We start from the raw sequence: 14,196 nt of genomic DNA on the forward strand, positions 1-14,196 counted from the left end.
TTTCTTACTACATCTTGCATGATAGGGTTAAGTCTACGTTGGTTTTGCACACGAGGTTTATGCCCTTCCTCAAGTAAAATTCTATGCATGCATGTGGTGGGGCTAATTCCTTTTAGATCATTAATAGACCATCCTATGGCAGACCTATACTTGTTCAAAATGCATAAAAGCTTCTCACACTCTTGCTCACTTAATGCAACGGATACAACAACAGGGTAAGTGTTTTCCGGCCCTAGGAAAGCATACCTGAGATGGTCGGGAAGAGGTTTAAGCTCTACTTTGGGCGGTCCCCGTGACTTTCCCACCGTTCTTCTCCTTTTTGCCTCTTCTTCGGGAGTGCGTAATGGCAAAAATGCATTCCCCATTTGGGGGGTTCTTTCTGGTAGCACTTCCAATTCTGCAATGATGGCACATACGTTAGCATCACAAGAAGATAAATCAGTGTTAGGAGTAAAAGAATTTTTGAGACAAGTTTCAAGAGGGTCCTGGTTTTGGTGATAAGTGACTTCTACTTCTTCAACACAATCGGTGACGATTTGGATGACACTGCATTCATGGTAGCCTTCTGCCCCTTCTTTTCCATGAAATTTCAGGGCGTCGTAGATGTTGAATGTAATGCTCTCATCATGTAGCTTTAATGTAAGCTCTCCCTTATGTACATCTATCATGGCTCCCCCAATAGCTAAAAACGGTCTTCCAAGTATCAAGGGAACCTTCTTGTCCTCCTGCATGTCAAGAACAACAAAATCAGCTGGAAAAATAAATTCTCCAACTCTTACCAAGACATCTTCTACTATCCCCATTGGTGTTGTTGTGCTCCGATCTGCCATTTGCAGCGTGATTGAGGTGGGACGAATGCTGTCAACATCAAGTTTCCTGTAAAAAGACAAAGGCATCAAGTTAATGCTAGAGCCTAGATCATATAACGCCCTACCCTTTACATCATTCCCCAAAACAAAAGATAAAGTAAAACTCCCTCGATCCTTGTGCTTAGTGGGTAATCCCTTTTGGATGATAGCACTGCAATTCTCTATTAGGCCTACTGTCTCATATTTCCCCCATTTCCTTTTTCTTGCCACCACATCTTTCAGAAATTTGGCGTAATTGGGCATTTGTTGCAGGGCTTCTACTAGTGGAATATTGATGTGGACTTTACTCATTGCTACCAAGAATTTGGCAAACTGAGCATCAAGCTTCTTGCTCTGCAGACGTTGAGGATACGGGACAGCGATACTGTTCTATGCGGGGTTGTTTGGCTGCTGATGTCCAGCCGGCGGGCCGCCGCGATGAAGTGTGGCGGTCGCCGGGCTTCCGCCAGTGGCCAAGCCTAAGTTCTCCTCGACCTGCTAGGTATAGACGGCGGACCGCCGTGTTGGGGTGCGGCGGACAGCCGCACTGCTTCGTCAGATGCATCCCCAGACGGCTTCTCTGCCTCCCTTCTTCTCATTCCTAGATCTCCTGCCTCTGGCAGTTGATATGTAGTTCCGCTGCGCAGTTGTACGGCGTGGCATCTTCCTCTCGGATTAACCTCTGGCAGGCTAGGAAGGGTACCTGGGGTGTGCCTGTTTCCTATGGTCGTGGCTATGATCCCAAGATTAATATCCAGCATCTCAACTTGAGCAACTAGGGTTGCCAACCCTCTTTCCAAGGTGCTTGTGTTTCTTTCTAGATTTTCCAACCGCTGGTTCGTCAGATTTCTAGTTGATTTTCCCAAGTAGAGCGGGGTTGATCTTCCATACCTGCACATAATTCAGACGAGTTATCAGAGCAGTAATCTTGTGCATCACAGGAAAATTCAGAGCAGTTTGGGTCATAGTATGATCCCCCATGGTCGGAGTTATAGTATTCATTGCTTAACCCACACTGCTGTTCGTAGCCATATGGATCCTCCATCCCTACAGGAAAATCCATCGTAAAATAAAAATAAAAATAAAAGAAAAAGAACTAAAATAAAAGCGATTAAAATCCATAGTAGCAAAATTATCCGTTTGAAGATATCACTCCAAAGTGAATTGTCTTCCCCGGCAACGGCGCCAAAAACTTGATGCACATTTTATTAGCACTAAATAAACCTGCAAGTATACAGAGTATATATAGTATAGCTAAAGGTTAGTACCGGATATCGAACACGGGGAAGACGAACACAAAGTGTCTATCTTCTACTAAGACTCAAATACTATCTGGAAAAACAATTGGGTTTAGAAAAAAAAGAAAACACATAATCCTCCTGTTGTCCATCGCCGTCTTCTTCCTGAGGTCCGGTGGGTTCTTCTTCCTGTCCTCCATGTCCGCTTGTTCCAGCTCCATTGCTTGCTTTCCCTCTTGCCAACTCCCTTAGGACGTTCTCCATTAGGGCTGTCAGTTTCGCCATCTCTGCCCGCGATTGTCTATTCTCCTCAGCCAGCTCAGTCACTGCCCGCTCCAGATTTTCTTGCCTCAGCCTCTGCGCTTGGTCGATCTGGGCAGCTTGCACCTCCTGGCTTTGTTGTGCCCTTCCTCCAGGTGGTTCTCCCATTGGGTAGAACTGGGGTACACCTTCTCTGTAGTATACCAAGTTGGTGCGGACGAAGAAGGGTATATCAAATAGGCCAGGAGCGTCGACCATGTACATTGGAGACAGGTCCTCTGCCTCTGTTATGATGATGTTGTTGCGCACGAAGGCTCCTAGTATGTGGCAGAGCGACAAGTTTCTGGCTGGGTAGGTGGCTATCAGGTGGCATTGGTAGGCTGTCCAAAACCCTAGGTACAGTTTCCTTCCATGCTTAGCGCACCATACCAAGTACAATTCGGTCATGGACGTTCTTGCAGCGGAGTTGCTCTGCCCCAGTAGGTTATAGCCTAAGTAGAGCTGCACCAATCGCAACATGGAATTGTTGAAGTGGGTGGATCTGGATTTTGTGGAGGCGAACTGGCCAGCATTGGGGTGGGTTAGCTCCTCCCAGGCTTCTTGGGGCTCAAATTCTATATGTCGCCTTGGTACCCCCCTCTCACGGCTTCTCCAGTCCGGACCTATAGCCTCCTCCAGGCTACACATACCCAATCGCACAGTCCACTCTATCAGACTCATCGACAGTTCTCCACCGAATATCCTAAAGGAGATTGACACCTCGTCTAGGTCCGTAGTGAGTTGGAACCTAAACGTGGTGAAGAACTCCTTCGCTAATCTCACCGATATCTCTGGGTCCCTATTCTCTAACAGCCATTCAAAACCCAATGCTTCCATACTGGCCAGGAAGGAATCACGACCAGACAACTCATCCAATCCAAAGAGGGTATATGGAGTACCTTTCCGCATTTGACTTGCTTGCTACTGTCATCCTTGTCGTCAAATGCATCTTGAAGCTTTTTGGTGTCGTAGTGCGTCATGTCCTCCATAAGCTCATCAGTGAGCGTTACCCTCCACCGCCGGTACACGATCCTCTCTACCGGAGGATGGACTAGTTCAAGGTGGTTGTCGGGGAGCTGCTGCTCATGATAGTCTTCTCCTTCCAGAGAGATATCACTCTCTGAGTCAGAATCCTCGCTGGAAGTGTAGTCGGTGTCGCTTGATCTCTCTTTCTCTTCTGGCTCTCTGATCACTATGCTTGCATTGGCAGTGCACTGTTTCTTCGTGACTTGTTTCTTCTTGACAGGGGCTTTCCCCTTCCTCTTCCTTTCTTGAATGTATTTGGTTTCTTCGATATCCATTGCCTCTGCTTCCTCGTTGGCTTGTGTTGAAGTGTCCTCCTGGGCGGTAGGCTCGGCCACCATGCGGGCACTAGTATCACTTCTTGCTGCCTCCTCCCGACCTACTGACTCTGATGCGAGGTCCAGACCCTCAGCCACCTTGTCAGTATTCTCCTCCTGATCAGTCGGCGTTGCTGATACTGTCCCTGTTGCCATTTGGGTGTCCTCCTGGCTAGCATTCGAGGGCTCCTCCCCAGGTTTTGTAGGAGTAGTCTTCTCGTCATCACTCGAAACCTCCACTGCATCTGCTGCGGTGTTTGCTCCTGCCTTGTTGGACGTCCACTTTCCTAAACATCTCTGTGACACTCTTTGGGGTTTCTGCCTTTCTGCCTCGGGGTCGTTTTTCAACACTAGCCTCCTCTTTACTGGCTTGGGTTTAGTTACCACTGAGGCTTCCCCTTGATGTGTGTCTGGCTCTTGCCCCTCCTCCTTAGGTTATTCTGCCCTTTCCGGTTGTTCGTTTGTCCTCTCATCCATTGATTGGTGGACTACCCCTTCCGACTCTTCCGCTTCCTTTGTTGCTTCCCCCTTCCCTACTGCCTGGGATGCGAGGTCCAGTACCTCAGCCACCCCTTCAGGGTTTATCACGATTCGATCCCCTTTGCCCAAAACCGTTTGGAATTCTTCATCCAGCATTATCCCTTGCTTCCTGGCCGTCTCGTTCAGATCTATCTCCTCCTCCACTACATCGATTTTTGCGTCAGTGGCCCTAATCTCTTCTGCTTCACCTTTCTCGCTCTCGCTTGCTCTCCCTCCACCTTCCTTATCTTCTGTTTCTCCCCAGTTGGGATCTTGATAGGCGGAAAGAGGGCTGACGTCCAGCGGCTCTGTTTGTTGATGTATGGGAAAAGGGTGGGAGGGTTTTGATTGTGCAGCAATTGTTGAGGAAATATTTTCGAACGTCGGAATTGAGGTTTTTGGGGTGGTGGTGGGTGGGTTTTTTGTGGTTGCAGTTGGGGTAGGGTTTGATGTCGCTGACATTCCTCCGGTTAGGCTAAATCCGGCTAGGGTTGTTGCCCAGTCTCTGTTGGGGTCTTGTTGCCTTAGAAACGCCGCCAGTGCGTCTAAAGGAACCATCGCCGAAATTTGTGTCGTCGGCTGTGGTTGTGATCGTTGTGGGCTTGGCGGCCGCGACTCGGCTGCTGGCTGGAGTTCTGACGAGGCTTCGCCGGTGGTAGATGCCGGGTTGTTGGTTGCCTTTCTCTTTGCCATGACTGTACCGGTGGTGGTTTGCGGTGGTTTCTGTAGTGGGTGGTAGTTTTTCGGAGTGGGGTTGGTGGTTGTGAGAGAGAGAGTGCAGGTAAGGGTTTGTAAAATGAAGGGGAGTAGGCGGTGGGGTGTTTTATAGATGGGTGGGTAGTTGAGGGTTTTGACCGGTTGTAGGCGGTCGCTCGGTTGAGACGCTTCGTGTGGAAGGCGGTTGTGCTTGCTGGCAGCCGATTGGACGTTGCTTGTCACGTCCTTGCTTCACGCGCCTCCCAGCCTCTGTACTCGCCTGCAAAGCTGCAACACCCCAAAATTCAAACTTTACTCAACTCCCTCTTCTCAATTAGCTAGAAATAGAAATAAAGCAAATAAATGGCTCTTTAATATAATTCAGAGTTTCACCCAAGTCGTATCCTCGTGGTTAGTACGAACTCCGAATTAATATTTAAGATCCAAAAAATCTTTTTGTTGTTTTTCCTTCTTAACTTAAATTAAATTACCAAATATTTACAATATTTACATAATTACTAAGGGTATTTGAAGTACAATACATATGACGTTGACCAGGTGGAACTTCAAATCCCTTTCCTACTGGTCATTTAGACGCTCTTAAAGTGTAGTGGAATTTCTTCCACTACACACACCTCTTCATTTTCCCTATATATTTTCAATCTATGTCCATTAACGACAAAAGGTTCAGAGTTAGGGATACTCCCTGAAATCTCGACCGCCCCATTAGCACGTAGTGCAGTGATAATGTAAGGTCCTGCCCATTTGGATTTGAGCTTCCCAGGCATTAGCTTCAGTCTTGACTGGAAGAGTAGTACTTTATGACCAACTTGGAGATCCTTGGTTCTCAGATTTTTGTCGTGCCACATCTTTGTTTTCTCCTTGTACCACATGGCTGAGTCGAACGACTCCAATCTGAGTTCTTCTAGCTCTTGAAGTTGTAGCTTCCTTTCCTCTTCACAGGCCTTAGCATCCACATTAACCTGTTGTACTGCCCAGTATGCTCGGTGTTCAATTCCCACTGGCAAGTGACACATCTTCCCAAAGATGATGCGACAGGGGGACATCCCTATAGGAGTTTTGTAGGCTGTCCGATATGCCCACAGAGCATCTTCCAACCTTGTGCTCCAATCTTTTCTGGAGGGGTTGACTGTCTTCTCTAAAATGCTCTTTATTTCCCTGTTTGAGATCTCTGCCTGCCCGTTGGCTTGAGGGTGGTAAGGACTGGATAGGTGATGCACTTTTTATTTGCACTATAAATACCTGCAAGTATACAGAGTAGGTATAGTATAGCAAAAGGTTAGTACCGGGTATCGAACACGGGGAAGATGTACACAAAGTGTCTATCTTCTACTAGAACTCAATTACTATCTGGAGAAACAAGAATTTTTGGAAACTTTTGAAAACAGTAAATATTAAAAACAGTAAACAACTAAATGCAAGCAAATCACGGAAAGAAAAGTATAGAGATAAGGGGAATTCCAGGGATGTGCTTTCACTTTTATGGTTATACAAATTCCAAACTACAATACCCTAGCACAGTTAATACTTTGAAAGGACGAGTCACCTAGCTTATGCTCATGCGATACAAACGTTGATTACTAACATTAGGGTTGTCAATCCTAACACGTAACTCCAAAAAGCTCCTAAGACCCTTGAAAATTCCTCACTCTCAATTAACAGTGTCGTTTTAAAGAAAGCTAACTGTAGTGTCTACTAAGTGGATCTAACTCGCTAGAACTCTGTCACAGTTATGAAGCAAGTTGTATTGAATCATACATAATTGTGTCACTCAATTATGAAGCATCATGATTAACTTAGGGAAGAAAACAAAACGGATATTAAATAGAAAACGGAATTGTATAACCAAAGTTGCTACTAACACATCCCTAGAATCCTATGAGTTTAGTTACACATGACTGAATAAACTAAAAACATAGATTGAAGGAAAAACAATTTGAACATAAAACTAAAGCAAATAAAACCCGTAGGTTGAATCCTTGTCGTTCTTGATGTTCTTGAAATCCTTCTCCAACTCCTTGCACAATTGAAGTACTCTAGCTTTTGATCTCTATGAATGTTGCAAGTAGTCACTCTCTTTCTCTATGAATGTGTTCTTGTTGTGTGAAAACTCCTTTTGATGAAGCTTGAGGTCCTATTTATAGGGGAAGATTATTCCTCATCATAGAAGGAAAAGATCTTCAAAGTTTGGTAAATCTTGGAGCAAATCTAGGGCTGGTCGGATTCGCCGCCTTTCTCCGGCGGGCCGCCGCACCTTGGCCGGCGGTCGCCGCGTTGGAGTCCAGAGACTCTGACCCTTCGGTGGCGGACTGCCACATGTCCTCCGGCGGTCGCCGGGCGAGACTCTTCTCCTAGCGTAAATTTCCGAGGCGGGCCGCCACATAGCTCTGACCGCCGGGCGCCGGCGGTCGCCGTACAACTTCGCGGCGGTCGCTGGTCGCCGTCTGACTCCAGATTTCCAGACTATGCGTTTTTACTCCCCTTTTCGGCTCAAATATGCACATTTCTCACAAAACACGTCAAAATACCAAAATGTATAGAATATGCAAATAATGGACATGTAGAGTGATTTTGATAACAAAAACGGACCAAATAATGGCCTTAAAACAGTGCAAAATCCGGGCGTATCAACTCCCCCAAACTTACATTTTTGTTTGTCCTCGAACATAACACTAAAGACACAAGAATAGACGCACGGAATGCACAAGGACTAGACGTCATAATTGCCTCAAAAGATGAAAGAATAGATTAAGCATGGATTAACACAATCAAATCAAGCAAGGCTTAATAGTGCACTTTCATTACTAACTCGTGGAACACCTTGAATTCAAGCACTCACATGTGGCAAACTTCCAAAGATGGGAAGTGTTCTTTCTCTCACTCTCAAAGTGTATAAAGGTAAATTGTAAATCACTCAAATCATGCATCATGCAAAGTTTACCATAGGCTTGCTCAAAGTCTAATCCCTCCTCTACTCAATGTGATTAAGCATCAAAAGTCCGAAAGGTCTCTCTTTTCGGTTGTAACGTAGGCTCTTTGGTAGGTGAGGAATATTTGGCTAAAAAGTGACTCAAATATAAAAATATCCCAAGTAGAGTTAAGATGACTCCACTTTTCTAAAACTTAAGGCACTTCTAACACTTTATTTTTCTCCTTCAATTTACTTTCAATCCTTTGATTTTATTTTCTTTTCACAACCTTTCACACATTTTTTTTTCTTTTTTTTACACATCCTTTCTTTTTTTTTCCTAAGATCAAGCACATATTTGGAATTTTTCTCAATTTCACAACTTGTACTTTCTTAATATTAAGCACACTACTTTTTATACTTTCCTCCTTATCTCTCCAATTCCTTTACAAAAGAAGATAACAAAAACTATACTAACCCAAGGAATTGTCCCCCCATTTATTTTGGCTTCCAAAGAAAAGGCTCAAAGGCTCAAAATTGGCTCCAAAGGAAAAATTTGAGAGGGTCGAAAATTTTGGATATAAAAGTAGCTAAGAAAAGACGGCCTAACATCCTCCTAAATCAACTTAAACACTATGTAAACTTAGGCAGACTAGGAGCAAGTTCTAGAAACATATACATGCATACAGATAAATCACACAAGAAAGAATTTAAGGCTCAAATCTCACAAGGTAAAAGCACGATTCAAGGCGAACAAGCAATTCACTAATTATGCACCTTTTCACCCAACCATCATATCAAAACGTTAAGCCACACTTAAACATAGATGAATATAATATCATTGGCAACTCGGTCTAATGTGTCCCTAAGCATGCGTGTTTCTAAGTTCTTCATGTTATGTTCATGACATGGATTCAAGAAAACATTTTTAGAACACAAAAATCTCCTACGGGTTTTTGGAAAATTAAAGCAAAAACAAACTAACAACAAAAAGAAAACCCTAAACTCACGGTCCACCACTTCATCCCCCCAAACTTATTTACAACAAAGTGTAAAATAAGTTTGTAGAGTCGGTAGGGACGTGAGTATACTACTGAAAAAAAAACGTACCCTGAAAAATTTCGCGTAGAGGTTGAGCGGGGCGAAAATTCGAAGAATTTCGAAAAATCGCGCTGGAAAATTGTGCCCAGGTGGCGGTCCACTGCAGCTGTTCGGCGGTCGCCGCACGTCAAAGATGCTTTCCAGCGTTCAGGTGGCGGACCGCCGCAGAGCTTGCGGCGGTCGCCACGGAGAGGTCAGAACCTGCGAAAATTTTTGCAAAGCACAAAATTAAACCAAAACCAAAAATACTTAAAATTAAAGCAAAAATTGTTAAAACAAGGAAATAAATCGTCTCAAAATTATCCAAAAACATGGTACAAATGCTCATTTAAAGTCATCGAGCTTGACTTCTTCAATCTTGAGGAGGTGGAGGGAAACGGGCGCTAAGATCCTCGAAAGCTCCAACGAGGTACGTGATATCACTCCTCATTGTCTCTCGTTCCTCTCTAGCTTCGGCGGCCATCCTTCGGAGCTCTTCATATTGTTGACGCCGATGAACGTCTTCCAAACGTTGTTGCTCCCAAAATTCTTGCTCCGCCGTGCGCCAATCGCCTTGAGCCGTCCACCCTTGGCGGTTGTAGGCATTCTCCGCTTGTTGCTCCGCCCATCGATTGTCCCAAGCGTTGGACATGTTTTGCATATGGGAGAAAATTTCTCCTAATTGGGCGGAGGTGTTGACTTGAAACTCCTCTTCCGGATTTGGCCTCCCGCGGCGGCGGTTCGCTCTTGTCCGGCGGCGATGTCCTTCCACTTCCTCTTCTTCTTCTTTCTCTTCTCGTCGTGGTTGGGATTGCGGTGGTGGCGGTGCTTCACTCCTTTGAGCTTGTGAATGCTCCGCGCCTTCTTCATAGTTATCAATGGCATCAAATGCGGAATTCTCATCGGGCTCAAATAGAGGAATGCAAGAGGGAATGTTCCTCTTTCTAAATTCCCCATTGACGGGGTTAGCCTCGATAGCTCTCCGGTGGGCGGGTGTGTCGTGCTTCCAATTGGCTTGGTTTGCCCAAACATCGACCTTGGTCAATTGCGGGAGTGGAACGGGAAAGTGATCCCCCGCTACTTGCATAAAATACCCTTGACCCCAATGATCGGTCTTCAAAAGCCCCACCGAAAATAGCACCTCATAAGTGATAAACTTTTCTCCACCATCCTCCGTCATACCGGCAAAAGAGACCCCCAAATGTTCGCCAATTGCCGTAATCAATCCCCCACAACAAATGACGCCCCCGTCTTTCTTAGTGATCCTATCCACATAGTAAGTAAAGAGGGTCCCATAATCGATTCCCTTCTTGTTGAGTAGGCACCACATCACGTTGAGCTCCGTTTGGGAGACACTTCCCCCATCGATACGAGCAAACATAAGCTGAGTCATAGCACGATGGAGGTACCTCAAGACGGGGTTGCGAATTGATGAAGACTTGGCATAGCCCGCTGCATGCTCTTGCTCATTTATCATCGCCCCCCAAACCTCGGAAAATTCATATTCATTGTCCTCTTCGGGGTTGGGGTCGAAGCAATGGAAGATCCCACTAAGCTCTTCCATGGTGAGCGAGTGCCAACGGTTCCCTAGGCGGAAATCGATGCTAAGTGGAAAATTTTGGCGGCGATCCTTAGTAACCTTTAGCGAGCTGAGGAACTCGAGAGTATACTTTCGAAACGATGGCCACTTCCTTTGGAACATGTAGACGAGGCCATTCCCATCACCCACGTCGCACAACTTCCAAAAATCCTCCATTATCCCCAAAGTTTGGAGAGGGAAATCGTGGGGATATCTAGAAGGTGCCGTTTCTCGGGCCGACACTTTCTTCCACATAGCCTTTTGCTCTTCCGTGGCAAGGCTAATGCCAAAGTTCTTTGCATTCTCCGGTTTCCCTTTTGATCCCATTATCCTACAAAAGAAATTACACTCTTAAAAGAGCATCAACAAGTAGGAGATCAAAAGTTCCCCCAAACTTGCATTCAACCAAGTAAAAATCAAGAGATAAGAACTTATATGCAAGCTTGGGTAAAATAGCATCCTAATTTTTAGCATAATAACATTTTAAGCAAAAACAACCAAATTAGGACACAAAAAATCATCCCCCAACGTGAATTCATCCCCCATGCAGAGACGTATCAACCAAATATCCATAAAAACCAACAATCTCTACAAAATCACAAATATTGCAATTCATGGAAGTAATAATAGCCTCACAATGCTATGAACATGATTGCTACTTTTAAACTCTAAAAACCAAGAGAGAATCATCATTCACAACTTAATAATCACCAACCAAGCAAATTTTAAACCATAGAATTCAAAAATTCATACACATAATCATCCCCCATCATGAATTAAGAGATTCTACCGAACAATTCACCCAAAATAAAGCACAATCCATGGAAGAAGTAAAGAAAAACCCAGAAATTGAGTTAGGATTCATACCTTTTTGTGGAGAGAATTTGTAGAAGAAGAGCTCTAGACTTTGAGAGAATTGAGAGAATGATAGTGTGGGTGTGTGAATTTGGTGATTTATATAGGTGGGGGTTGTGTGCAAGGAAGGAATTTGAGAAGGAATGTGAAAAGGAATGGAAAACATACCTTTTATGGTGGAAATCCCGTCTCTGGACTGCGTGTGGCGACCGCCGCGTCTCTCGTGGCGGGCCGCCACACGGGCCTTCGTAAACAGCAATCCTGGCGGGCCGCCGCGGCCCGTGCAGCGGTTACTCTGGCCCGCCCTAAGCCTGCCCTAGGCCCAATCCTTCCTGCACATGTTAACACACGTGTGGCGACCGCCGTGCTTTAAGTGCGGCGACCGCCACCAATTTTTTTTTTTTTTTTTTAACAGAACATAAAAAAAAAATGAGAAAATAAAAAAAAGTAAAAGAAAATTGGGTTGCCTCCCAATAAGCGCTTTTGTTAAAGTCGTTACCTCGACTTGAAGTGGCCCACTAGTTGGGCGGATCAATAACTCGAGTGTTGAAAATTGGCATAGGGAGCAATTTGATCCCTAGCTTCTTCCACCAGTTGTACTTCCCCTCTTTCGTTTTGATGACGTATATCTCGGGGTCCTCTTTGGGTGTTTTCTTTCTCTTCTGTTTCTTCTTCTGTGGAGCAGATGTAGAAGAATTAGCATCACCCTTTTTAGAAGAGTGTCTTACCTCTTTGACAATGTAGATAGTGGAGGTAGAAGGATCCTCCGCTTCAAAGGGATCTTTGGACTTGGTCAAGTCGGTAGCCATGACTGCTCTGCACTGTTGTTCCATTTTTGCCCGCTTTGCCTCCTCAAACTTTAGCATCTCGCTCTCGATCTTATAGGTGGATTGACCATGATTATCACTGATTGTGATCTCGCCACGACCTACATCAATCAAAGCTTTGCAAGTGGCAAGAAAATCTCTCCCTAAGATTATAGGGACGTTCTTGTCTACTTTCATGTCAAGCACAATAAAGTCGGCAGGAAAAATAAAATCATCAACTTTAACTAAGACATCCTCAATCATACCTACAGTCTTGATGGACGAGTTATCGGCCAACCTGAGTGTTACATCTGAAGATTTGAGTGGCCCGATGTTGAGCTTTTCGTAGTACTTCAGTGGCATGAGATTGATGGACGATCCTAAGTCGCACAGTGCTTTGTCAACCTTCCCTTCTCCAATTCGGCACCTAATGATGAACTTGCCCGGATCTCTTTGCTTCACTGCCCTTCCTTTTAGATGATCTCGCTGCAATGATGCGGTAGCTTAAGGTCGGCTTTAGTCGGCTTTTTTTTCCTCATTACCGCCTCCCTTAGTAGCTTCGCATACTTTGGTATCTCCTACAACGATTCAACAAGTGGAATGTTAGTATGGACTTTGCAAAACATGTTCAGGAATTGCTTGAACTGCTCTTCAAGCTTGAACTTTCTCTTTGGATGAAAAGGGAGTACAATCCCGTTGTGCCGCACAAGCTCCTGCTTAGTGGACGATTCTGCCTTCTCAGTGGCGGGCCGCTGCGGGTGTGCGGCGGTCCGCCGGCGACTGGGCAGTCCTGCGTGGTTGACTCTGCCGTCTCAGTGGCGGGCCGCTGCGGGGTGTTCGGCGGTCCGCCGGCGACTGGGCAGTCCCCAGATTTCTGCTTTGCCACCCACTTCTTGTTAATATCATCCACTCTTGCTGCTGCCTTTGCTCTATCCTCATCTAACTTCTTCTGAATTTGCTCCATTTGAGTGGTAATATTGGTTACAGCTGCCGAGATTGTGTTCATTCCTTGCTCGAGGTTGTTTATCCTTGCTTCGACCACTCCGATCTTGGTGTCATTAATCTTCCTATCTTGCGTAATTACCTCCAAAATCTTCGTGATTCCTTGTTCATACTTGTCTTCCTTCTTCATCGGCTCAACCACTCCTCCTTTGCTAACATTAAATCCTGCAGGGGGTTGCAAGTAATTATTGTTAGAATAAGAAAGATTTGGGTGCGGACGGTTCCCACTATAATTATTGAAATTACCGCCCCCCTGATTAGGGCGATAATTGTTATTGTAGTTTCTGGGACCGCCTCCTTGCACGTAGTTGATTTCTTCCACAGTTGATATGGCAGTTTCGGGTGCCTTGACCGCCACTATGGAAGTTGCCGGAATTGGATCTTCCTTCCTCGAGATGTCCATTTGATCAATCCTGACTCTAAGTTCTGCTAACTCCTTAGCAAAAGAACTTTTTTCGGCCTCTTCTATGGCTGCTACTCTTCTCGTGGCATGCCTTTCCTTCGACCACCCCCGACTGTTGGTGGCGAACTCCTCGATCACCGCCATCGCATCCTCTCCTGTCTTTCTCAGAAATCCTCCATTTGCCCCTGAATCAAGCATAGCACATATTTTTTCATTAAATCCATTATAGAGGATTCCTACCTGATGGTCTATGGAAAAACCATGGTTTGGGCACTTTCGAAGAAGAGCTTTGAAACGAGCAAATGCCTCATAGAGGGGCTCGTCATGGCCTTGTGTGAACTGAAAGATCTCACTTTTGAACTTCAAAATAGTGCCTGGCGGGTAGTATTTGTCGAGGAAGGTAGCTACGATGTCCTTCCATGTGGAGACCTTTTCTAGTGGCATACACTCAAACCACTCCTTAGCAGAATCAATCAATGAGAATGGAAAAAGTCTTACCTGTATGGCATCGTCATCGACACCATTTAATTTCAGAGTGTTTGCGATTTCCACGAATTTGGAGAGATGGCGGTTAGCATCTTCAGTCGCCCTACCTGCAAAA

At 45.2% G+C, this 14,196-nt stretch overlaps 1 non-coding gene across 1 annotated transcript; it reads left to right on the forward strand.

The window, feature by feature from the left end:
• The first annotated feature begins 13,851 nt into the window (after positions 1–13,851).
• Positions 13,852–13,958, forward strand: LOC148932519 (small nucleolar RNA R71). Its single transcript, XR_016136096.1, has one exon. It is a non-coding gene; the product is annotated as a small nucleolar RNA R71 (small nucleolar RNA).
• Positions 13,959–14,196: the final 238 nt, after the last annotated feature.

Source organism: Salvia hispanica, chromosome 2 (genome assembly GCF_029641045.1).
Source record: "Salvia hispanica isolate PSC_SH4W2 chromosome 2, Shi_PSC_v1, whole genome shotgun sequence".
NCBI classification, from domain to species: Eukaryota; Viridiplantae; Streptophyta; class Magnoliopsida; order Lamiales; family Lamiaceae; genus Salvia; species Salvia hispanica.